The sequence below is a fragment of the Daucus carota genome, chromosome 8 (assembly GCF_001625215.2).
Source record: "Daucus carota subsp. sativus chromosome 8, DH1 v3.0, whole genome shotgun sequence".
Taxonomy (NCBI): domain Eukaryota; kingdom Viridiplantae; phylum Streptophyta; class Magnoliopsida; order Apiales; family Apiaceae; genus Daucus; species Daucus carota.
In genome coordinates, this window is record NC_030388.2 from 19,612,749 (window position 1) to 19,639,865 (window position 27,117).

The 27,117-nt window shown below is 33.1% G+C and overlaps 1 long non-coding RNA gene across 1 annotated transcript; it reads left to right on the top strand.

Moving 5' to 3' along the window:
- Positions 1-1,717: 1,717 nt before the first annotated feature.
- LOC135148296 (uncharacterized) lies at positions 1,718-2,202 on the top strand. The gene is made up of 2 exons (XR_010286295.1): positions 1,718-1,880; positions 1,968-2,202. It is a non-coding gene; the product is annotated as an uncharacterized LOC135148296 (long non-coding RNA).
- Positions 2,203-27,117: the final 24,915 nt, after the last annotated feature.

The window sequence follows — 27,117 nt, forward strand, 5'->3', positions numbered from 1 at the left end:
TCCTCCTTTCCTAAATATTTGAGTTGTGTGAGTTTGAGTGAGATTCTTTCTTCAAACAATATACACTGTGCAAAATAGTAGAATTTTGTTTATATTTATTCAATTAGAAACACCAAATAGGAGATTTATTGACTCAACATAATTGCTTTAATGGTGATATGCGTTGAGGGCATAATTGCTCTCATGGTGATTTACTCACTAGCTATTTATCCTCGATCTCATAATAAGTGAATCTTATTTTAGGTTCACTAATTAAAATTGTATAAGAGCTTGTGAATATCAAATTGAATATACTGTATACACCGGCCTGAATTAATTAAAATCGGCGGTCACCCACTTCATTCGGTGTGTGCCTAATAATTGGGGAATTTGGCCGAAGTGGGGCAAAACGAAGGAGAAACAAGCATGTCCTCCTCACATCCATCTTGGCTCTGTCTTCTGATCCCACTCAAAAAACAAAGCCTTCACCGGCAATTTCAAATTGAACTACACGGTCCATCCCTAATGGGCCTCGGTTCGATCAATCTCATCATAATGGGCTTAATAAGACGGTCCTTCAACATGGGAACTCCTTCTTTAGGTAACCCGTAATTAAATCTCCAGATTAGTTAACTTGTTATTGTTCATCATACTTGTTATGATATTAGATTTTATAATAACACAATCGTATTGTACTTTCGTCTCTTATTATTGTTTAAACATTTATTGTTTGGTTTTGATTAATTAAAAATTTAGAGTTTGCTTTTTTTGCTAAATTACAAAACAATGAATTTGATTTCGAATTATATATATCAATCATAATTAAAAATGAATGTTAGTGAGTTTATAATGATTTTACAAAGTATGTCGGTTTTTATTTCATTTAAATTTTGAATTCTTATGGATATTATAAAAAATTGAATAATAAAAAGTCAAAAGATGGATTAAATACTTTGTACAAGGATGTGGATTAATCAAGGTCCTATCTATTAGAACGAAATAGTAGTGCCAGTATGACCTTGTATGAGTATTCTTATTTTGTTCAACTTGATGTTTGGATTTTTGTAGTAAATTTTAATTATTTTACTTTATGTTTATAATTGTAGAAAATAATGAAGAAAATGCTCCACCGAATAAGTAAATTTGATATTCAGCCTATGCTTCATTGGCATGCATTTTTCAGGTAATTTTCTTTCTATTTGATGAAATCTATTAATGCAAACTGAGGTCCTTACAGAGATGAGTCAAGATTATAAACTTGATCATGCTGAAAATTCATTTGATGATAGTCCTCAGCAAAAATAGATTAGTTTGTTCGAAACCCCGTGGATGATGCAGTCGATAAGACCACACCCTGGCAGTTAACAACAGAGAATATTAATCATCCTGTTCGATGTCTGCAGGTTACAATGAATGCCTCAGATGTTGGAGACAAGGTTCACTAAATTATTCTAACATTTGTTTCTCACATATACATCTGCTTTAGGACTTTTATGCCTGAAACTTCGCAATCAGGTTTCTCAGCTTTTCGGGCACTGGAATTTTAGTACTTGGATCAAGTGGACTTCAGATGCTGTGTATAAGTGGGTGCCCCATGAAAAAAATCCAAGTGGAAGGTGATGAAAAATATATATTACACTGTTGGTTCATTTCTTTTATTCAAATATATATTAACTTGACATATCTGGAGGACCTGACATGATCTTTTTGGGGATTTACAGGCCACCGCGAAAGAACTTCTACATTTATGGAAGCCAAGTAGTGGTTTTCTTATGGCCAATGATGTTGCAGGTGTTAACCTCGAGAAATCTTGTCCCTGCATTACCCTAACAAAAAATGACTCTTATATCATGTCTGCTTGTGGCGGAAAAGTTTCATTGTTCAATATACTCACCTACAAGGTGTATATGCTTATATACTCTGCAACTAATCCCTTGAGATTAATGTATCATGCCCTTATTTAACTTATCATGTGTCTTGATATGTAGGTTATGGCTACATTCATGTCAACTCCACCAGTACCGACCTTCGTAGCATTTTATCCTCGAGACTATATATAACATCGTATCTGTTGGAATGTAGAATTTGACATGTGATGCCATGCCTGCTGCACAATATATAGAGTTCTACTTGTGTGTGCACTGCGTGATTCAGAAGCAGTTAGTTGCAAAGGAAAAAAAAAGTTGTTTGCTCCATGTAAATAAATTATTATGTGTAGATGTACATGCCTAAATAATATATTCCTGTGAATTGAGATATGTAACTTGAGCAATTGTAAGAGAATCGAATACATAGATATAGCATTACATAACATACTATAACTAGTTTGCGACCAAATTATAATAATTGAGCAATTTATATGTTTCTTCTCGGGTTTGAGCAGAGAGTTCCAGAATGGCTCATTATACATTATGATGTATGTGTGGAAGGGATTCTATACCTATTTATAATGCATTATCAAGTTGAAATCATGCAATATATTTTCACCTTTGAGCTTAAGACATCAAATTTATTGGAAAAAAATGTCTAATTGTACCATTAACATCAGTTATAAGCCGGTGTATAAAGGTCATACATCTAAGATCAGGCACAAAGACATCAATCAAAATTTACAGACACGTCGGATTTTATCCGGTGCCTAAGGCAAATTGTAGTAGTGGATAACGCTCCCACTTATTCAAAACACCTCCTATTAATGAAGTAAATAGTTAACTGGTTATATTCCCTTTAAATGTGGCTGACATGACTCATCAATAATAAAATTAAATGATAATTAAATAAAATGGTTTAGATTAAGTCCCTAACATATTATCACGTAATCTAAACTTTATATATTCTGCAAGGTTTTGATATATAGAAGTGCCCGCATCTTGTCAAATTTTATAGCAACCATTCATTTGGTTAAAATATTTGCACTTGCTCCTTTGTTATAATATGCTTGATAATTATTTCATCTTGCTCAATACATTGACGGATAAAATGATAGCGGATTTCAATATGGTTACTTATCCCATGCAATAACTTAACGTCGATATAAGTTACTCCATGACCTTGCTCCATGTCTGTTATCTCCATCTCCAAAATTATTTCAAGTTGTAGCGTGCTAAATCAGCTTTACACGAAGAAAAGGGAACACACATCTGTTTCTAGGATACCCATGTAATCAAACTCTCGTTAAGATAAAATGACACGCCTCCCATACTTTTCCTATCCTCAATATAACTAGCTAAATCATTGACATATATTCCAGCCAACAACTAGCTCCTAGAACCTCTTGAATAGACTAAGGCATAAACATGATGACTTCATAAAGTAGTTCTGTTATGTGGTGGATGCAGTCTTGGTTATGGGTGGGGCTAGGTGGGTAACATCATGACGATGTCATAGAGTAGGTGTGTTATGTGGTGGCTTTAATTTTATCATGGTGGTGTCATATAGTAAGTGCGTTATTATTCCTAGTTCTCTGTCAATTATTTCTTATATATATTATAAAGCTTTCTATTACCCCTTGTCGTATTTTATAAAATATTTAATCTCAGAGCACCAAATACACACGAGAATCGCGAATTAATAAGGTAGTGGAGACAAATTGTTTATCAGTTGTTCTCATTGTTTGAGAAATTAAACTCCTTTGAGTTCTTTCCGTGATGAACTAGTCTCGTCATTTGACATAGTAAGAATTTTATTTCTTTGTCGGATTTATTGTTCAAGTCCAGCAACCATTATTTATAATTTCTTACTGGTCTATAGTGTAATTATCAAGAAGATTGGTGATATGTCTTGATGAGTAGTTTAATAGTTTGAGAACTTCATTAAAATTATTTCTTTCTGAATCCTTTGGGAAGTCTTGATTCTTACAATTCAACATGGAATTCTGTGAACTCGGACCATGGTTAAGAGCTAGAGACAGGGTTGTAAGTATTAATTCGCTTGTGCTCATTTTGCTTCAGAAGCTTGAGTTGAAAATGTTAATCCTTTTTATTCTATCAAATTCTTGAGACATTGCACTAATCAGGCTTTTTGGTGTATCATGGGTGTACTATACTTGAGACAATGTTGTTGACCATGCCAAGACGTATGGTACAAGGGGAGACAAGTGTTCTTAATTCTCATATCTTAAACAGTATGCCAGGTTGTCGTTGTACTAGACTTTCTTTAGAATATTTTGTTAAATATTCTGATTAGTGGAAGTTGAGCCTTCATAGAGTGCAGTGAAATTAAGAACACAACTTCTGTTTTTTATTATTTTTTGATGGTAAAGAGTTTGACTTGCTGAGTGTCGTTGATGCCCTCCCTTGTGATATGTCTTACACCTTTAGCTATTAAAGGAGAACCTGGTCATGGATAAAGGTAGAAGGTAAAAGGAAAGGAGAAAATCAAGAGCTAGCCGGATTAAGAATAAGAATAAGAGGAGATTTTCCTTTTCTTTTGCATTTCCTTAGAAACTATGTTGCAATGATTCTCAGAGTCTCTTTAGTAATAATTATATTAAATTGAGTTATTATGAGTTGGAGCACAATCCAGGATTTGTGGAGTCAGAATGATTGATATTTGTAAGACATTATTATTATTGTGTTGTATGAGTTGCAGGTTAATGCACGGCCACCTAGAGGTATATATGAGCTCCCTCGTAGCAGATTTAGGGATGTTGAAACTGCATGTTTTGATTAAATAATGGGAAGAAGTTATATATACACTTAATATGCAATAATATTAATAATCAAGTCAAATAAAAATGTACAACCAAATTCGAGTTTGAATTTTCATGAAAATCAAATTTGACAACCAACTCTAACTTAGATTTGGACTACACAACATAGTTGAATTTTTTGTTCATATTTAAATTTTGAAATAGTTTGGATTTTGTTCAAGGTGAAAATAATATAAAGCTAAAAGGTACCCATCTATTAGGATGAAGAATTAATGTCGAGTATGGTACAAAAATTCCAGTAGATGCACTTTTCTAACACCCTTTTTGAGTGTTGCTTTGAATATATTATTGTCTAACTAACATTGTAGCCCGTGTTAGGCACGGGCATGTTCCCATACGTGTGAATGAATATTGTTAGTTTTATCATTGTCCGACATTACAAATGATAAACAGTTTATTGTTTTGTTATATTTGGGTCCTTATTATTGCAGTGCCGTATAAAATATCTTTTATTATTTGAGCATTGCATTTATCGTTATTGTGAGTTAGAAATTGATCTTTAAAATATTGTACAGGAAGTGTTAGGTTTGCCTAACTAAATGAAAACATTGATTTTAGGTTTACTTGTTCTGAAGGCTATTCTCGAGGAAAATGGGTAATGAAAAAGTATACTAAATTTATTTATTATCATCTTTCCTACAAGAAATCCTATTTATTAAAGATGAGTGACTGAATAAATGAAAACACCTAATTTTATTACTTAATGCACCTAATCTATAACTTCGAACACGTAAGATGAACAATTAATATCTTGTACATATCACTCCTAACCAAACTATTTTAGCCAATGAGTGTGACCCTACTTTAAACATACTACCCTTCCATGGGTGACATTGGTCCTCTTGCTCAAATTTATATACCAGTGAAATATAATTTTAATATTCAACTGGTTGTGACGAATCATCATGATACTATACTACTCTTACATCAGACTATATCTTGTGGGTACTTAAGACCCCTTTTTACTCAATATTCATGTCTTGATCACATATAGTTAAAAATTAGCTATTTTGACATATATTCATTCAAAAATTTAATTAAGCTTATAAATATATACGTTACTACTTTGAAAAATCAGTTTAAAATAACATATAACTGTATAATAAGTTGGAAGTGGTCGCAAAGGTTGAAATGAGTGCCCGGTCGGACCACTACTAAAATCACAAAATTAATAAAATGAGCCAACAAGACTTCTTTCTTTATATCTCTTTGTCCTCTTTTTAGATTTCTTTAAATCCCTTGGCAGCAACATAAAGATCCTTGTACTTGAATGTTTGAGGCCCCATATTCAAGTTCCCAATCTTCGAGAACTTATGCAAATTTCCTTTTCCTTCTTACGTAATATAACAATGTAAAAAATGTCAGTGATATCATAATTGCCAGAATCCGTGGTAACTAAATTATCAGAAAACTTGATTTCTTATTAGGTCCGATTTGAGGTAGTCTCGGGGTTTTTGAAAGATCAAGCTCCTGAGCTATCCAATTCACCATAAAGCTCCATCCAAAAACATAATGAGAAGTAAAAATTATTGTGCCGATAGTGGAAGAGAAGCCCACATACATTTCTTCATTGATAACCGGATCGAGATCATACCGCAAAGACTCCTTCGACTTACGTATCCTTATATGTCTAGAAAGTTTTTTCAAAAATACCAAAGTTTATTTGGTTGCATTGAGTTGAAAAGTAGATTCGCAATTATTCTCAAAAGATAGTAAAATTGCAAATTTAATTATAAAGTTGAAGAGTAAATTCGCAATCATTTTTCATACATGAGAGAAATTTTATAAAGTTGTTTCGTTAAATAATTAAATTGTTTGATTTTTAATTATTAAAATGAATAATTTTTTATTTGATGTAATTTTGTTAGTGAAATAATTGTTACATTACAAATCCTAGTCAATATATAATAATTTTTATAATAGTATAATAATTACTATTAAAATAAAAAATTATCGTAGTCAATATAGAAGTATTTACATAATAGTATAAAATTATATGATAACAAACAAATTTTAGTATTTCGATATTTGGTATGTTCCACTAAAAGGGGATTTTTCTTATTAATAAAGAGTATAGATATGTGTATTACGCGTTGATTCTCTTAGATCTAGGAGTGTCAAATTTTGGTATGACAAATTAATATAGAAGTCTAAAAAGTTTTAAGTTAAAGAACTTGAATATGTTTTATAAATAAAATTCACAATAAATAATAAAATAATAATTTGGGAATTTGGCAAATAGGCTAACTTTTGGATATTTATTTCTAAATATAACAACTAGTTTAAAACGTAGCTAGCTTGAGGGTATATATCTATTTCTCCAAAATAATAATAAATCTCATTATCTTCTTTGGTTCCATCTCTAATAATAATTATAATAATGTCTTAGTTAAAATACAAACAGAACTCCAAAACTAAGTAGGATTCTTCTTAAAAAATTTAATTTCATATCCCCTTAGTTTATGGGCTTTTTGAGTTGGTTTTTGTTTACTGGACCACTTGTGAATTAAAGATAATTCCAAAGGTTTCGTGTGGGCTATAAATAGTCCAAATCTGACTCCTAAAACTCAAGATACAGCTGAAATAGTGCAGAAATCAAATATATGCGAATAAATCGGTAGAATTTAGCTTCAAAATAGCTATTTTTCCCCAAATTCTTCTTAAATTATAATTCATTATTCCCAAAAATAAAATGTGAACATATATTAAAAAAATCCAAATGAGTGCAATATGCAATTGGATATGAGAATAAAATCTTATAAAATATATATACATAAATATATTTTATAAGAAAGTTCTAGCGAGTCCTTTGGATTCTAGTATTTACTTGAGTATCTAGATCTTTCTATTCATTCCTATATAAAGCCTTTTATCAAAGCAGTTGTGATCATTACGTAATTTCAAGCAATGCTTTTTATATAAAATCCTATTTTTCTAAATATTTGAGTTGTTTGAGTTTGAATGAGATTCTTTCTTCCAACAATATACACCGCGCAAAATAGTAGAATTTTTTTATATTTATTCAATTAGAAACACCAAAATAGGAGTTTTGTTGAATCAACATAATTCCGTTAATGGTGATATGCGATGAGGGCATGATTGGTTTCATGATGATTTATTCATCGGCGTTTACATACTTCATTCGGTGTGTGCCTAATAATTAGGGAATTCGGCCGCAGTAGGCCGGGCAAAATCAAGGAGAAACGCGCATGTCCTCCTCATAATCATTTTGGCTCCATCTTCAAGTCCCACTCAAAAAAATAAAACGTTCACGGGCAATTTCAAATTGGGCTACACGGTCTCGCTAATGGGCCTCGGTTCGGTCAATCTCATCATAATGGGCTTAATAAGATGGGCCTCCAACATGGAAACTCCTTCATGAGGTAACTAGTAACTAAATCTCTATTGCCAGATTAGTTAACTTGTTATTGTTCATCATACTTGTTATGATATTAGATTTTTATTATAACACATTCACATCTAAGGGCTATTTCGAATTCGCCTACACGTTAACCCTAATAGGCCTCTTTTTCGTCAATCCCCCCATAATCTTACTTTCATCGCTCATTTTCAAAGGCCTCCATCTCAATCAATGTCATGCTGATACCTCTCCTAGTACTACATGCAATATAATTAAATTCACCTACAACTGCCCCCAACTCCCTCAATATCTCCCATACAAATAACGTTACCAGAATAATAGTGTACCAACAAATTAAACGTTATTTAATTATTTAGATTTATGGCTCATTTCTTTGTTTTGTAAGATTCTCCTCCAATACACTTACAAAGTTCTTGATATTCGGAAATAAGTAAGTCGTCTGAATTTTACTTAAAAATATTTCACACATGAACACAATTGTAAAAGATGTTTTATTACCCTAACAAATGGGTAGCTTGTTCATCATATTTGTTTGAATTTCGGCAAAAGAAGTTTATGTGTAAAACGTTTAAACATTTATTGTTTGATTTTACATAATAGGAACTTTTGAGTTTATTTTTATGCTAAATTATATGAAACATTGACTTTGATTTCGAATTTTACATAAATCATAATTAAAAATGAAGTTCAATGAGTTTATACTGATATATTGTACAAAGTACATGGGTTTTTGTTCCGTTTAAATTTTGAATTGCTATGTATATTAATAAAAATTTTAATAACAAAAAGTCAAAAGGTGGATCAAATACTTTGTATAAGGATCTGGATTAAACTATTTCCCAAGTATTAGAATGGTATAGTAGTGTCGGTGTGCCTTGATATGAGTATTGTTATTATGTTCAACATGATCTTTGAATTTTTGTTGCAGATTCTAATTATATTACTTAATTTATATTTATAATTGCAGAAAATAATGAAGAAAATGCTCCACGATCACGAATAAGGGAAGTTGAATTTCGGCTTATTCAACAGTCCTCAAATGCCCAAGTTGGAACTGTTTGCATGGCCTCCCGAGTCTCCTAGGCGTTCCTGAAAGTAATTTGGAATCAGCACAGAGTCATCTTGGTCGTCTCCCATGGGTGCAAACATGAGACTCTGATAGTAATGAGGTGCCTGAATTATGGCACATGTCTAGTCGCAAGAAAACAAATATCAGTGGTAAGTAAGTTGTTGGTAATCAGTGTTTATTGTACAGAAACACTTCAATTTCAGCACCCTTCAATTTCAGCTTGAGAGGACTCCAAACCTTGTCTTTCTGGAAGAGGGAAAATATAATCAGCAGATAGTAACAATTATATGTTGAAAATAATTAATACAATAGTTATATTATTCTGACAAAATTAATCAAATTCTGTAATCATTTTGATATTTAAATATGTATATTGATATTGAACTTTCAACTGTAAGTAGTTTCGTGTTTATTGTAATTTGTAAACAAGAGATTCATAAATATGAACTTCATCTTTACCTATTCACAGTGGACCTAAAATGATTTTACATTGTTACCCAGAAAATAGTTAAAATATCTAAATATGATATTGAAATCCAATACTGTAATATATGATGAACATATAAAACACGCACTTAATTAATCTGTTTGCAGTAATATGTATATAATATATGTGTAATGCACGAGCTCCACTACCTCCATCAGCATGCTCCTGAGACTTATTTAGCACAAAACAACTATAACGCTAAAACATTGCAGAATAAAAAAAATTAAAACAATAGGTCCCATCCTACATTCAATCCCTTGTACAAAGATAAAAGTATTGCTAATTTTGATACTAATAGACAAATGACATAAACATGTTATACCTTTATTTTACAGAACACAAATTGAAAATTTTGTAACTGATAAATTTTGCAATGTGAGTAGATATGCTAAAGAAACATATAATAAAAGTCTAAGAGCTGAACACATGCAACCGAGTGTTTATAATTAAAATCAAATATTTTGGCAAAAAGAAATAGTTAAAATCATGTAGAAAACTTGCTAATTAAAAGATCACCGAGGTCAAAGACCCCACCAAGAAATCGATCATGTAGCTCCTCTGTACAGTGTAGGTAGGCCCCTTTGACTATTGAATTGAACGACTAAACACCCTTCTGTAGTGGCTGTGCCGCTGGCACTTGAATCTCAGCTGCATCTTTGTGTAGTTGACACCAGGGCCAGGTTTTTCTTTCTTCAAAAACTACATCTCTGCTGAAACATACCTTTTCACTTTCTGAATCGTATAGTCTTTAGGCTTTGCTTTTGGGTTCTTACCAAGTTTCTTGATGTGCAGACCTGATAATTTCACATGTACTATATAGCCAAAAACTCTAGTGCCCAACTTCTGGTTTTTTTTCATTTTATCAAGATTCATACGGTGTGATTCCAGATAAATCTCTAGTTAGAAGTCTGTTCAGCACATAAACTGCACGATGCTGCCTCCCCTTAAAACTTTACCGGCATGTTTGTTTGTTTCAATAAACTCCTCCCCATTTCAACTACAATATTCGATTTCTCCGCTCTACAATCCATTTTGTTGTGGAGTGTAGGGTGTTGTATAATGCCTTTAAGTTTTAGGCCTTTCACAATACTCATTGAACTCTTTTAATAGAATTTCCCACCTCGATCAGCACCTCGATCAGTCTAAAAAACCTTGATGCTTCTCTCAACACCGCCGTTCTCGACTTGAGCTCGAAATTTCTTGAAGGCCTCAAAAGCCTCACTCTTATTTTTCAACAAAAATACCCACATGACTCTACTTTAATCATCGACTAAAAAAAGGAAATATTTATTACATGCAGGAGTCGATGGAGATATCGGGCCACATATGTCGCCATGCACTAATTCGAGTGCCTTTTTTGCTGTGTATTTTGCCTTCAAAGGGAATGATTTCTACTTTATTTCGACATCAAACAGTGCGTGAAGATCTCTCGGGGATTAACAATCCTAGGAATGCCTCGAACTGTTTTTTATTTCGAAATCAACTCCATCGCATGGAAGTTCACATTTCCAAAGCGACAGTGCCACAACTAAGCATCCCGGCCCGTCTGTTCTTGTGAGAAGGCACTTTTTTGTTCTTCGCTTCCAGTGATTATTTTATACAAATGGTTTTCGATCTTTTTACTTTCATTATTAAGAAAATTTCTCGATCATAGACCCATAAAAAATTACCATTCAAAATTACCTTGCTAAAACTCTCTGATATAATTGATTGAGGCTCGCGATGTTGTTGCACCGATTCGGTATGTATAGTACACGTCTTGAAGTAGTATGACTTCTCTGTATTCTTGATCAATAGTAATTTTATCTCGTTGCAACCGGTAACTAATCCAACTCCGATCAATATTTGTCATCTACATAAATATATATATACACATATATATGTATGAACATAACATACATTACAAATTATCCAAAAAATTGGAATAAATAACATGCATACAAATTACAATGTGATCATCAATTAAGAAGAATATCTTACTTTTTTTTATGCATGTCTGAACAAATTGAATGTGAAAGATGGTGTTATAATGTTAGCCAGGACAAAACCGACCGGATGTCTAAATCAGGCGGTCGGTTATGTCATTCTTCACAAAACAGCACTGTCCCCGCTTCAATGTATACATCCGCCGTTTTCAAAGTAATAAAATTATCCAAAACTGAAAAATAAATGGTGTAAACCGGCCACCAAGACGGTCGGTTTAGATATCTTACAAAATATGCCAATATTTTTTGACACATATTAACACCGACCACTTACCCGGTTGGGTTTATGTGAAAGGAAACTTTAAGCTGTTTAAACCGACCAACAGGTTCGGTCGATATGTCCTTCTGCTTAAAAATGCATCGTGTCCCCTGTTCACGTATACATTTGCTATTTTTTGAAAAATAAATATATCCAAAAAAAATAGATAGATAAAACCGACCGGAATCAGTCGGTTAAATATGTGTGGTTGGGTTTATGTCAGATAGGCCTTTTAATTATGTGAGATGGGCCTTTTAATTATTAATCGGCCGGCTATGTGTTTTAACATAAAACGGCGTTGTACCCCATCTGTAACGCATATATATTACCCATTTTCCAAATAAATAAATATATTTAACAATAAAAAATTATAGCTAAAACCGACCGAGAGTCGGTTGGTTTTGGCTTTAGACCTAAAACGACATCATTTTATGTAACAGATTATTAAAAATTTGAATGGAAATATCCAAACACTTAACCGACCGAGGTGTTGGTTGGTTATGTTGTCGACACGTCAGCACTAAAACCGACCAACTACGATCGGTCGGTCAAAGTCTTGCCAGTAACGCAGAATGACGTCGTTCTGATTAAAACCGACTGGTTGTAGCCCGTCGATTTTATCAGGACAATTTTTTCCTTTCGGTCGGTTTTGTCCTATTTTTTTATAGTGCCTGTATTGTCAACTAGACAAATTAAGCTCACAAAGATAAACATGCTACAAATGAAACTAAATAAATTCTATGAAGCTAGTGAACAGGTTGCAAGTTTTGTTTCCTTGATGGTGGTTGTATAGGTTGTGAGGAAGCCTCAAGGAAATATACTACCCAATGTAGGTGTTTGATAGCTCCACTAAAGGGATTTTGAGTAATAGGTATATCTTTTCTTAGTTCACTGCTTGGTCATGGTGAAGGACATATAGTTTATTATATTATATCTTTATTACACTGACTAATATAATAGAAACAATGTGCGTAGTTACTATTTAGGCTTATAAATAAGGTCCAATTGTTGCACTTTCTATGGTTATCTCTTTTACATTAATTTTGAGGCCATAGCAGGGTCACATGCGGAGTATGTTGCCAGAAAGTTTAAGATTTGGTTTACTCTATGCATTATATTATTGGAAGATGAGCAACCAAATGCTTAAGACGACATTCCATCCCTGCCCCTTGGTTATCTCTGCACACCAGTTTGCTTGAACCAGAAAATTAGTGATTGTAAAAATGATTTTACATAGGTATTCCGGAAATAAATAGATTGCAAGGTATAGTGTGATTTTATTTTAAATATTATCGGAATAAAATGTACTTGATGACTGACTCGATTATTAGGTTGCTAAAATGGTTTAGTTCAATATATAATATGTTGATGTGGGTTTCTTGTTGTTCAAATGTATATTACCATCACATTAATAGTTTTTTTAGTAGAAATCTATCAAATTTTATATAATTTTTTTTATCACATTTATATTCACATTTGCGAAAATATGATTTCTATCAACTTATTCTCCTTCTAATCTGTAGGGTTTAACATTATTGTTTAGATTTGCAGGGTCCGCAGTCTCAGTCTTATATATGCACACTAAATCACACTTAGGGAAATGGTTTGGTTCCCAACTTAAAAATCAAGAAGAGCTATATATAAAATGCCATTTATCAATTAAAATAAGGCAATAAGGAGTACCCCAAATTTAATATTAATGGAGAAAACAACATCCAAACTTCACAAAATATAAGTTATGGAAGAGAGGAAGATCAAAACCTAGCAAGAGGGTATGTATCTATCTCTACAAACTAATAATAAAACTAATTATCTTCTTTGGTCCTATCTCCAATAATAATTTATAAATTTTTTTTAATTAAAATGCAAATAGAACTCCAAAACCAAATAGCATTGTAGTTAAAATTCATAGCTTTCTTTTCCTTTGGTTTACTGGCTTTTTGAGATGGCTTTTTATTATTGGACCACTTCTGAATTAGTGATAATTCAAAGTGTTTCGCGTGGGCTTTAAAATAGTTCGAATCGGACTACCAAAACTCAAAATATATCCGGAATAATGTCGAAATCGGGTATAGCCCAATAAATCTGAATTTTCATAGAGTTTAGCTACAAAATAGCTATTTTTTTCACAAATCCTTGTCAAATTATAATTCTTTATTTCCAACAATAAAACGTGAAAAGATATTTTAAAAAAATCCAAATCAGTGCATGGAAATAAAATTACATAAAATATATATAAAAATATATTTTATTAGAAAGTTCTAGTGAGTCTTTTGGATTCTAGCATTTAAATAAGTATCTAGATCTTTCTATAGAGTCCTATATAAAGCTACCAAATCATTTGTGGTCAAGTCATTTCAAGCAATGCTTTTGATATAAAATCATCCTTTCTTAAATATTTGAGTTGTGTGAGTTTGAGTGAGATTCTTTCTTCAAACAATATAAACAGTGCAAAATAGTAGAATTTTGTTTATATTTATTCAATTGGCAAAACCAAAATAGGAGTTTTATTGACTCGACATAATTGCTTTAATGGGTGATATGCGATGAGGGCATGATTGCTCTCATGGTGATTTATTCATAGCTATTTATCCTCAGATCTGAGAATAAGTAAATCTTATTTTAGGTTCACTAATTAAAATTGTATAAGAGCTTGTGAGTTTCAAATCGAATATATTGTATACACCTCAATTAATTAAAATCGGCGTTCACCCACTTCATTCGGTGTGTGCCTAGTAATTGGGGAATTTGGCCGAAGTAGGGCAAAACGAAGGAGAAACAAGCATGTCCTCCTCACATCCACATCCATCTTGGCTCCGTCTTCCGGTCCCACTCAAAAAACAAAGCGTTCACAGGCAATTTAAAATTGGGCTACACGGTCTATCTCTAATGTGCCTCGGTTCGGGTCAATCTCATCATAATGGGCTTAATAAGATGGTCCTCCAACATGGGAACTCCTTCTTGAGGTAACTAGTAATTAAATCTCCATTGTCAGATTAGTTAACTTGTTATTGTTCATCATACTTGTTAAGATATTAGATTTTATTATAACACAATTGTATCTTACTTTCGTCTCTTATTATTGTTCAAACATTTATTGTTTGGTTTTGATTAATTAAAAATTTTGAGTTTGCTTTTTTTGCTAAATTACAAAACATTGAATTTGATTTCGAATTATATATAAATCATAATTAAATTGAATGTTAGTGAGTTTATAATGATTTTACAAAGTACGTGGGTTTTTATTTCATTTAAATTTTGAATTGTTTTGGATATTAAAAAAAATTGAAAGATGGATTAAATACTTTGTACAAGGATGTGGATTAATCAAGGTCCTATCTATTAGAACGAAATAGTAGTGTCGGTATGACCTTGTATGAGTATTCTTATTATGTTCAACTTGATGTTTGGATTTTTGTAGTAAATTTTAATTATTTTACCTTATGTTTATAATCGTAGAAAATAATGAAGAAAATGCTCCACGAATAAGTGAATTTGATTTTCAGCCTATGCGTCATGGGCATGCATTTTTCAGGTAATTTTCTTTCTATTTGATGAAATCTATTGTTGCAAACTAAGGTCACAGAGATGAGTCAAGATTATTAACTTGATCAATGTGAAAATTAATTTGATTAGTTTGTTAGTGTTGGAATTCATGCACTTGCTGATACATTCTCTCATTCATAGTATCTATTAATTATATATTCATGCATCTAGTAATTAAGTGATTCATGTATCTGATCTTTAGAATGTCCTATAGTATCTATGTAAAGGATGTTCTACATCATTTGTAAACATCAATTCAATATAAGGAATCATATTCAGAATATATAAAAAGTGTTCTTCTATCTGTTCTTCTTAGAGCTCTGCTGTAGCAACTCACTTAGATTCCTACAAATTGGTATCAGAGCAGGGTTCGTTTCTAATCTGGGATCGAAACTAGAAGTGATTACATGGCGTCAAATTCAGATTCTCAGTCATCTCTCATTCCTATCTTTGATGGTGATGATTATGACTACTGGAAGATAAAAATCAGAACTGTTCTAAGGGCAGAAGGCTTGTGGAATATTGTGGAGAAAGGGTTTGCAGAACCTGAAGATGAAGCAGACTTATCTGAAGCGGAACTTAAGAAACTGGAATCATCACGTTGCCAGGATGCAAGGGCGCTGAGCAAACTTCAGATGGGAGTCACAAAACCAATCTTTACAAGAATATCAACAGCTTCAACAGCAAAAGAAGCATGGGAAATTCTTGAAGGTGAATTCCATGGAGATGAGAAGGTACGAAGTATAAATCTCCAATCCCTTAAAAAAGATTTTTAGAATTTAAGAATGAAGGATTCTGAGAATATACAAAGTTATCATGCTCGTGTGATGGAGATTGTGAATCAAATGAAAACCTATGGAGATAATATTTCTGATCAACATGTTGTGGAGAAAATCTTGATCAGTTTGACAGACAAATATGAATATATTGTTGCTGTTATTGAGGAAACAAAAGATCTCACAAAGTTGTCAATAAAAGAATTGATGGGCTCTCTTCAAGCGCATGAAAAAAGAAGGATGAAACAGGCGGAACAATCAGAGAATGCTTTTCTGTCTAAGGCAAAGATGAAGCCACAACAATTTGCAAAGAAAGGTGGTCAAAATCAGGAGCAAAAGAAGCCTGACTGGAGAAATAAAAGAGAGAATTATTCCAGCACTTACCAGAAGAATCAATATGATAGAGGTACAAGTTCTAATCCAAAAGTTTTTTGCAATATATGCAAAAGAACTAGTCATGTATCATCTAAATGTTGGTTCAAAGGCAAGCCTCAGTGTAATTTTTGTAGAAGATTTGGTCATGTTGAAAAAGACTGCAGATTCAAAAATTATGAGAAGGCAAATTTCACAGAAGAACGGGAGGACGGCAAAGGAGAACAAATATTTTATGCTTGTCATTCCAGCCTTCATGGAGATAATAAAGCTTGGTACATAGACAGTGGATGCAGCAATCATATGTGTGAAGATAGAAATATCTTTGTGCAACTTGATACAACAATAAACCCTAAGGTGAGGATGGGTAATGGAGCTGTTGCAGAAGCACAAGGCAAAGGAACGGTAGCTATCAACACAAAATCTGGAATCAAGTATATACGAGATGTTCTTCTCGTTCCAGATTTAAAAGAAAATTTATTGAGTGTTGGACAACTTCTGGAACATAACTATTGTCTTGTATTTGAAGATAATATGTGCAGAATCTTTGAGAAAAAGAACAAGAATCAGGCCATTGCAGAAGTCAAGATGGAGAAGAACAGGAACTTTCCGTTGATTTTCAACTACAATGCTCTAAAGGCTGAAGTTAAAGACCAATCATGGCTGTGGCATAAAAGATATTGCCATTTGAATTTTCAAGGATTAAAGCTTCTCAAAGAAAGGAACATGGTGAATGGCCTACCAAAATTGCAACATGAAAAGAATTCATGTGAAGGATGCATCATGGGAAAGCAACACAAGCTGCCATATCCAAGTGGAAAATCATGGAGAGCAAAGAAACGCTTGGAACTTATTCATACCGACATTTGTGGCCCAATGAAGACTACATCTTTGGGACAACAAAGGTACTTTATCATCTTTATTGACGATTTTACAAGAATGACGTGGATATATTTTTTGAAAGAGAAGTCAGAAGCTTTCACTGTGTTCAAGAGATTCAAAGCTCTTGTAGAAAAACAAAGTGGGCGTAATATTAAGTGCATACGGAGTGATAGAGGTGGTGAATATACCTCTAGACAATTTGAAGAATATTCCAAAGATGAAGGGATTTGGAAGCAACTCACAGCAGGATATAGCCCGCAGCAGAATGGAATCGCAAAATGCAAAAATAGAACAATTGTTGAAATGGCAAGGTCTATGATGAATGAAAAAGGACTGCCAAAGACGTTCTGGGCAGAAGCTACAAATACAGCGGTTTACATCCTTAACAGGTGTCCCACAAAAGCTGTAAGGAATCTAACTCCTATGGAAGCATGGAGTGGAGAAAAACCAGATGTAAGTCATTTAAGAATATTTGGCAGCATTGGTTATGTTCTTATACCTGCTGAGAAACGTACTAAACTGGATGAAAAAAGTACAAAGTGTATTTTCACTGGATATACTCTGGAGACTAAAGGTTACAGGCTATATAATGTCGAAACTAACAAATTGGTTGTTAGTAGAGATGTTCTATTTGATGAGAATGCAGCCTGGGATTGGAAAGAAAAGAAGGTGGAACATATCAATCAACCAAGTTCTTTGGAATCCAGTGAAGAACATGAAGACACTCACACAGAGGAGGCAGAGCAGAATCCTGAACAAGATCAACATACTCAAACATCTGAATCAGAGGAGGAATCTCCACCAAGAAAATTCAGAAGCATGAGTGATATATATCAGTCTTGTAATTTTGTGGTCACTGAACCACAAAATTTTGAAGAAGCTGAGAAACATGAAATCTGGCAGAAAGCAATGGAGGAAGAGATGCATATGATAGACAAGAACAAAACATGGGAGCTTGTAGACAAACCACAAGGAAGAGAGATTATCAAGCTCAAATGGATCTACAAGACCAAAGTAAATCAGAATGGAGAAATTCAAAAGCATAAGGCGAGGCTAGTCGCTAGAGGCTTTACTCAAAAGCCTGGAGTTGATTTTTCAGAAACTTTCTCCCCAGTAGCACGACTGGAAACAATAAGAACCTTGATTGCTCTTGCCGCACAGAAGAAATGGAAAATATTCCAGCTTGATGTTAAGTCGGCATTTTTAAACGGAAAGCTAGAGGAGGAAATTTATGTTGAGCAGCCACAAGGATTCTTGGTGGAAGGGGGAGAGAACAAAGTGTACAGACTCTTAAAAGCTCTCTACGGACTTAAACAATCACCTCGTGCATGGTACAAGGAGATTGACAAATATTTTATGAAGAATGGATTCCAAAGGAGCAAGAATGAAGCAACTTTATATGTGAAGAAACAAGGAAGCAAGATTCTAATTGCTTGTCTCTATGTGGATGATCTCATTGTTACTGGGAATGACGAAGAGATGATAGAAAGCTTTAAGGAACACATGATGAAGACTTATGAGATGAGTGATTTGGGTCTACTTCATTATTTCTTGGGCATTGAAGTATCACAAGGAGGAGATGGAATCTTTGTTTCACAGAAGAGGTATGCAAAAAGTATTCTCGAGAAGTTCAATATGACACATTGCAAACCAGTGTCAACACCCCTGGTGGTTAGTGAAAAATTATCAAAGGAGGATGGAACATCAAAGGTAGATTGCTCTCTCTACAGAAGTCTAGTGGGTAGCTTGTTGTATCTTACAGCAACAAGGCCTGAAATAATGTTTGCAGCAACTCTACTATCAAGGTTCATGCAAAACCCTAGTCAGACACACTTTGGAGCAGCAAAAAGAATCCTGAGATACTTGCAGGGAACACTGGACTATGGGATTTTTTACAAAGCTGGAGAAAACCTAAATCTTATCGCTTATTCCGACAGTGATTGGGCTGGAAGCATAGATGACATGAAGAGTACATCTGGATATGCATTTTTACTTGGAACAAACATATGTTCTTGGCTGTCAAAGAAGCAGAAAGTTGTCGCACAATCATCAGCAGAGGCGGAATATGTGGCAGCTGCAAAAGCAACTTCTCAAGCAATTTGGCTAAGGAGGATACTGGAAGACATTGGAGAAAAGCAACAGGAGGCTACTATTCTATTCTGTGATAATAAGTCAGCTATATCTATAGCTAAGAATCCGGTGAACCATGAGAGGACTAAGCATATAGCAATCAAATATCATTTTATCAGAGATGCGGTTGAACAAGGAGAGATACAACTGGAATACTGCAAGACTCAAGAACAGCTTGCCGACATTTTTACCAAGGCTCTTCCTAAAGAAAAATTCTGCTACTTGCGAGAACGCATTGGAGTTGTCAAACAAGTGCATTAAGGGGGAGTGTTGGAATTCATGCACTTGCTGATACATTCTCTCATTCATAGTATCTATTAATTATATATTCATGCATCTAGTAATTAAGTGATTCATGTATCTGATCTTTAGAATGTCCTATAGTATCTATATAAAGGATTTTCTACATCATTTGTAAACATCAATTCAATATAAGGAATCATATTCAGAATATATAAAAAGTGTTCTTCTATCTGTTCTTCTTAGAGCTCTGCTGTAGCAACTCACTTAGATTCCTACAGTTAGAAACCCGGTGGATGATGTAGTCGATAAGACCACACCCTGGCAGTTAAGAACAGAGAATATTAATCATCCTGTTCGATGTCGGCAGCACTGGAATTTTAGTACTTGGATCAAGTGGACTTCAGATGCTGTGTATAAGTGGGTGCCCCATGAAAAAAATCCAAGTGGAAAGGTGATGAAAAATATATAGTACACTCTTGGTTCATTTCTTTTATTCAAATATATATTAACTTGAGATATCTGGAGGAGCTGACATGATCTTTTTGGGGATTTACAGGCCACCGCGAAAGAACTTCCACATTTATGGAAGCCAAGTAGTGGTTTACTTATGGCCAATGATGTTGCAGGTGTTAACCTCCAGAAATCTTGTCCCTGCATTACCCTAACAAAGAATGACTCTTATATCATGTCTGCTTGTGGCGGAAAAGTTTCATTGTTCAATATACACACCTACAAGGTTTATATGCTTATATACTCTGCAATTAATCCCTTGAGATTAATGTATCATACCCTTATTTAACTTATCATGTGTCTTGACATGTAGGTTATGGTTACATTCATGTCAACTCCACCAGTACCGACCTTCCTAGCATTTTATCCTCGAGACTATAACATCGTAGCTGTTGGAATGTAGAATTTGACATGTGATGCCATGCCTGCTGCACAATAGAGTTCTACTTCTGTGTGCACTGCGTGATTCAGAAGCAGTTAGTTGCAAAGGAAAAAAAAGTTGTTTGCTCCATGTAAATAAATAATTATGCGTAGATGTACATGCCTAAATAATATATTCCTGTGAATTGAGATATGTAACTTCAGCAATTGTAAGAGAATAGAATACATAGATATAGCATTACTAACACACTATAACTAGTTTGCAACCAAATTATAATGATTGAGCAATTTATATGTTTCTTCTCGGGTTTAAGCAGAGTTCCAGAATGGCTCATTATACATTATGATGTACGTGTTGAAGGGATTCTATACCTCGTTATAATGCATTATTCAAGTTGAAATCATGCAATATATTTTCATATTTGAGCTTAAGACGTCAAATTTATTGGAAAAAAATGTCTAACTGTACCATTGACATTAGTTATAAGCCCGTGTATAAAGGCCATACATTTAAGATCAGGCAGAAAGGCATCAGTCAAAATTTACAGACACGTCGGATTTTATCCGGTGCCTAAGGCAAATTGTAGTAGTGGATTCTCAAACGCTCCCACTTATTCAAAACACCTCCTATCAATGAAGTAAATAGTTAACTAAACGTGGTTGACATGACTCATCAATAATAAAATGTCTAATAGTCTCATCATTTGAGATAGTAAGAATTTTATTTCTTTGTCAGATTTATTGTCCAAGTCCAGCAACCATTATTTAAATTTCTTACTCAATCCCTTGTACTGGTCTATAGTGTAATTATCGAGAAGATTGGTGATATGTCTTCATGAGTAGTTTGAGAATTTTATTAATATTATTTCTTTCTGAATCCTCCAGGAAGTTTTGATTCTTACAATTCAACATGGAATTCTGTGAACTCAGACCATGGTTGAGAGAGACAGAGTTGTAAGTCTTAATTAGTCGCGTGTTCTCATTTTGCTTTAGAAGCCTGAGTTGAACATGCCAAGGCGTATCGTACAAGCGGATCACAAGCGTTCTAAATTCTCATATCTTAAACAGTCTGACAGGTTGTCGTTGTACTAGACTTTCTTTAGAGTTAGACATGACATATTTCGTTAAATAATATTCTGATTAGTGGAAGTCGAGCCTTCATAGAGTGCAGTGAAATTAAGAACAAAACTTTTGCTTTTCTTTTTCTTTGATGGTAAAGAGTTGGACTTGCTGAGTGTGGTGACGCTCACCCTTGCTATATTTTTTACACCTAATTTAGCTATTAAAGGAGATCCCGCTCTTAAGGTAGAAGGGAAAAGGAAAGCACCAAATCAAGAGCTAGCTGGATTAAGAATAAGGATAAGAGGAGATTTTCCTTTTCTTTTGAATTTCCTCAGAAACTATGTTGTAATGACTCTCAAGAGTAATAATTATATCAAATTGAGTTATTATGAGTTGGAGCATAATCCAAGATTTGTGGAGTGAGAATTACTGATGATATTTGTAAGACAATGAGTAGTATTGTTATTATTATTATTGTGTTGTATGAGTTGCAGGTAAATTGCACGACCTAGAGGCATGAGTTTAGCAAATTTAGGGATGTTGAAAATGCATATTTTGATTCATAATGGGAAGAAGTTATATATATATACAATTAATATGCAATCTTATATATTTAATTTCCAATTCAAATAAAAACATACAACCAAATTCGAGTTTGAATTTTCATGAAAATCAAATTTGACACCAAACTCCAACTAGATTTGGACTATACAAAATAGTTAAATTTTTTCTTTGGATTTAAATTTTGAATTAGTTGTTTTTTCACCACTTCTCAATTAAAGATAATTCCAAGGGTTTCATGTGGGTTATAATATAGTCCAAATTTGACTCCTACAACTCAATATATGGCTGAAACAGTGTAAAAATGGGGTATACCTCAATAAATCCGAATTTCTATAGAAATTTAGCTCCAAAATAGTTATTTCTCCACAAATTATTCTCAACTTATAATTCTTAATTCCCTACAATAGAATGTGAAAATATATTAAATAAAAATTCAAATTATATAGTGCAAAACAAATATGAGAATAAAATCCTATAAAATATATTTAAAATTGTGTTTTATCAGAAGGTTCTGGTGACTCCTTTGGATTAAAGAATTTAACTAAGTATCTAGATTTTTTCTTGAGTCCTATATAAAGCTTTTTACCAAATCATTTGTGATCAAGTAATTTCATGTAATGTTTTTTTATAAAAAATCCTCTTTTCCTAAATATTTGAGTTGTGTAAGTTTGAGTGAGATCCCTTCTTCCAACAATATACACAGTGCAAAATAGTAGAATTTTTCTTATATTTATTCAACTAGAAACACCAAATTAGGATTTTTATTGACTCATCATAATTGTTTTATTGGTGATCTGTTGTGAGGGTGTGATTGCTTTGATGGTGATTATTCACTTCTTATTTATCCTCCGATCTCAGAATAAATAAATCTCATTTTAGGTTGAGTAGTTAAAACTCTACAAGATCTTGTGAGTATTAAATCGAATATATGATATACTCCAATCTCAATTAATTTATATGGGGCTTTTCCTCACTTCATTCCACGGGTGCCTAATAATTGGGGGAATTTGTGGAAGTGAGGATAAACCATGGAGAAACAGTCATGCCCTAGTAACGTCCATTTTGGCTCCGTCTTCACTCGTCTCAAACAGACTCAAATAGAGCGTTCAAGCCCTATTTCGAATTCGGCTACACGCTCTATCCCTAATGCGCCTCTCTTCGATTAACCCCACCAAAATGGACTTCCTTCTTGAGATAACTAGTAATTAAATTTTCATTGTCAGATTAATTAACTTATTTATTATTCATCATACTTTTTATAATATTATATGTTTATTTTAACACAACCATATCTTATTTTCATCGATCATTCTCGATCTCCTCCATCTCAATCAGCATCCTCCTCGTACCTCTCTTAGTACTACATGTAGATAATTAAATAGACCTTTAACTACCCACAACTCCCTCAATATCTCCCACAGAAATAACGTTACTAGAATAATAGTATACTAACAAATTAATTTCTTTAATTATTTAGATTTATGACTCACTTCTTTGTTTTGTAAGATATCCAATACACCTATAAAATTCTTGACATTTCTCAACACTATTTTAAAGTATTTCACACATGAATACATTTATATAAGATCTATTATCATCCTAACAAATGAATAACTTGTTAATCATATTTCATTGAATTTTGCCAAAAGAAGTTTATGTATAAAAATTTTAAACATTTATTGTTTGATTTTGCTTAATTGAAATTTTTGAGTTTATCTTTTCTGCTAAATTATAAAACATTGACTTTGCTTTCGAATTTTATATAAATCATAGTTAAAACGAATTTCAATGAGTTTATAATGATTGTACTGTTGGAAATTTATCTAAACATGTTTTATTTAATTAAAAAGGCCTCAAGGTAACTCAATAAAGGTAACAGTTGATGCTGCTCTATTTACACATCGAGATGAATATGGTTTGGGTGTGGTAGCTAGAGATGCAGATGGTACGGTGGTCGCAGCAAGAACTCGTTGTTTCTCAGGCAAGGTAGCAGATGAATTCGCAGAAGCTCTAGCCATCAAAGAGGCGCTGTCCTGTATAAAAGAGCATGGCTGGCAGGAGGTTCTTTCGGAATCTGATTGCTTGGCAGTTGTCCAAGCAATTAGAAGCAAGGTCAAGATGAGATCAAGCTTTGGTTTAGTGGTGGAAGAGTGTCGGCGAGAGCTTCGTCTTTCAAACATATTATCATTGTTATTTATTAAACGATCTGCTAATACGGTGGCTCATTGCTTTGCAAGAGCTTCTTATAAATATCCTGTCTATGGGCAGTAGTGTAATTTTAGGAGAGTTATTAGAAGTAGTGGAGTATAAGTAGGAATCAGGTAAATTAGTTTCTATTATACCTAATCTGCTATCCCACTCCTTCCCAGCGCCGCGCACACAACAGCACAGATTAAAGAATCAAAGGTACTGACTCTCATTGCTTTGTTTTCACTCTGCTAACCGATCAAATTGATTTGATTTCAGTCGTGTACAACAACCTTAACCGCACAAGCCTGGGCATCCACAGATTATATTCGAGCTTAAAAAATCATGCTTGATGATGTTATTTATAACACAAATAATTAAATTTTAAAAAAAATGGTTCTGGTGGACCGGACCGGACCGACCGAATTATTTCGGTTCGGTCCATATGCAAACTTTGGTCCGGTCCGGTCCAGAAAATTTCAGAAATTCGGTCTTCGGTCCGATTCTGAACCGAACCGACCGAATGCTCAGCCCTGGTTAGAGGTTTTGGTATTTGTCATAAAAAGCTAATCAAACAACTATTTACCAAACAATTTTACAAAAAACCGCTAATTCAATCCGCTAGTCAAAACATCTATTTCAATTAGCTAGTCAAAACATCTATTTCAATTAGCTAGTCAAAATATCTAATTCAATCCGCTAACCGCTAATTCATAAACAGGCCCATGATTGCTTAGATCTGCACGGTCTGGAGTCTTAGTCTATATATGCCCACCAATTCACACTTAGGGAAATGGGGTTTGGTTCTCAACTTCAAAGGCAAGAAGATCTATATATAAAATGTCATATACCAATAAAAACAAGGAAATAAGGTGTATCTCATATTTAATATTAATAGGGATGACAATATCCAAATCTCACAAAATATAAGTTGTGGAAGAGAGGAAGTAAAAAAAACTATCAAAACCTAGATAGAGGGTATGTTTCTATCTCTCCAAACTAATAATAAAACTAATTATCTTCTTTGGTCCTATCTCAAATAATAATTATAATTTTATTTTAATTGAAATATAAATAGAAATCCAAAATCAAATAGCATTTATCTCCAAAATATAAAAAGAAATCGGGTATAGCACAATAAATTTGAATTTCCATAGAATTTAACTCCAAAATATCTAATTTTTCCATAATCCATCTCAAATTATTATTCTTTGTTTTCTACAATAAAACGTGAAGATATATTAAATAAAAATCTAAATTTAGTGCAAAATACAAATAATTATGGGAATAAATTACATAAAATATATATAAAACTATATTTCATTAGAAAGTTCTAGTGAGTCCTTTGGATTCTAACATTTATCTAGATCTTTCTATCGACTCCTATATAAAGCCTTGTACCCCAAATCATTTGTGGTCAAGTGATTTCAAGCAATACTTTTTATATGAAATCCTCCTTTTCTAAATATTTGAGTTTTGTAAGTTTGAGTGTGATTCTGTCTTCCAACAATATATAGAGTGCAAAACAGTAGAATTTTGTTTATATTTTTTCAATTAGATACATCAAAATAGGATTTTTATTGATTCAACATAAATGCTTTAATGGTGATATGTGATGAGGGCATGATTGCTTTCACGGCGATTATTCGCTTGCTATTTATGCTCCAATCTGAGAATAAGTAAATCTTATTTTCAATTCACTGATTAAAATAGTATAAGAACTTGTGAGTATCAAATCGAATAAATTATATACTCCCACCTGAATTGATTTAAATCGACATTTCCCCACTTCATTCTGTGTGCCTAATAATTGGGGAATTCGCCGAAGTGGGGGGAAAACAAGGAGAAACAATCATGTCCTCCTAACATCCATTTTGACTCCGTCTTACGGTTCCTCTCAAATAACAAAACATTCACATACAATTTCGAATTAGGCTACACATTTATCCCTAATGGGCCTCTATTCGGGCAATCTCACCATAATGGGCTTAGTAATATGGGCCTCCAACATGAGAACTCATGCAGGTAACTAGTAATTAAATTTCCATTTAGTTAACTTATTATAGTTAACTTATTATTGTTCATCGTACTTGTTATAATATTAAATATATATTATAAAACAACATTATCTTACTTTCAACTCGGATTGCTCCATCTCAATCAATTAGTACTACAAATTAAATGCTTTAATTATTTAGATTTATGACTTATTTCTTTGTTTTGTAAGACTCCTTTAATACACTTACAAAGTTCTTGACATTCGGAAATAAGTAAGATGGATTAGATACTTTGTATAAGGATGTGTTAAGTATTTTGTATTTTTTTTTAATATTCTTACTTTCTTTTGCAGCAAACAATGAAGAAAATGCTTCAAGACTGATTATATACCTCTTTCAAGGTAATATAAATTACCTCTTATTAAGTTTATGCAATATTTGTATTATGTCTTAAAAATATACAAATAAAATTCATTTAATAATTTGAATTGTTGCATGCATAATAACATTTATCGGATATAGATAATTTCCGCAATAACCTTTTCTAGAAACTTGAATTTAAAAAATTTCTTCCAATGAAGGTGTTGCGCATATT